We start from the raw sequence: 1,108 nt of genomic DNA on the forward strand, positions 1-1,108 counted from the left end.
ATAGCGGCGAGCTCGGCCTCCTGCCGCCGGCTCCGCCCCGCCCCGGCCCCCTCCGCTTCACGGGCGGGGGGATTCCCCCGTTGCCGCGCCAGCGGGGCGGGAGGCGCCGTGACCCCGCTCGTGCGAGGGGGCAGGTGGCGGGGCCGCGGGCCTGGCCGCCCGGCCGCTGGGGTCCGCAGGTAGCAGCCCCTGTGGAGGGAACGCCGTGCTGCCGGTTGTGGATCCCGTGCTGAGGGACGAGCGGTTTCACTGCCAGCGGGCACCTGTGCGGGGCGGCGGGAGCTGGCTCGTCAGCCGCCGTGCTTGCCCCCCCGCCCGCGGGCAGCCGCCGCGGTTGTGTCCAGGTCGCTGCTCGCGCAGCTACGTAGGAAGTTTGACCAGGTTAAAAACGATGTCTCTTCTCGGGGGTTATGTTTACCCCGGCTCGGCCCCGCGGCCTGGCCCAGCGCAGCCCCGCGGAGGGGTGCCACGGGCCGGGGCAGCGCCGTGAGGGAAGTGCCAGGCCTCGGGGCGGGTGCACCCCGGCCTGGCATCAGCGCCGCCCTGACACCTGTGCCAGACCCCTGGCCCGCTCCCGCTGGCCGCCTCCATTGCCCGCTGCGGCAGATGGCCCCTGCGCCACACGTCAGCTGCTCTGGCTTGTGCGCCCCGAGCCCCGGCTCCCCCGGCCGTTACATAAGGAGCTCAGGCCCGGGCCGGTGGCGGGAGGCCTGTGCCGCCGGGGCCGCCCGCGGGCCCGGGCACGCTGGCTCCGAAGGCAAGCCGGGGCAGGCGGGTGAGCAGCTGCACTGTTCTTCGGCACATAAAGCAGAATGTTGCTTAACAACAGGCGTGTAAAGCAGTATGTCAAATTCCAGAGACTGCACTCAGTGGCTTAGGTGAATAAACCCCAGCCAAGTCATGTTTTAAGCACCTAAGCCCCTTTATGGATCCGGGCCTAAATCAGAGTCACAGAGGAAGAACTTGATTCACTAATATCACAGCCCAAGTCTTAAGCAGCAGAATCAGCATCTTTTCCTTGCTGTGAAACATAAAGCATTCCTAATTGATCCTTAATTACATTAGCAAATGTGCACCTCTAATATAGTGATAATAGACCATCTAAAAA

Source organism: Falco punctatus (assembly GCF_963210335.1).
Source record: "Falco punctatus genome assembly, chromosome: 14".
NCBI classification, from domain to species: Eukaryota; Metazoa; Chordata; class Aves; order Falconiformes; family Falconidae; genus Falco; species Falco punctatus.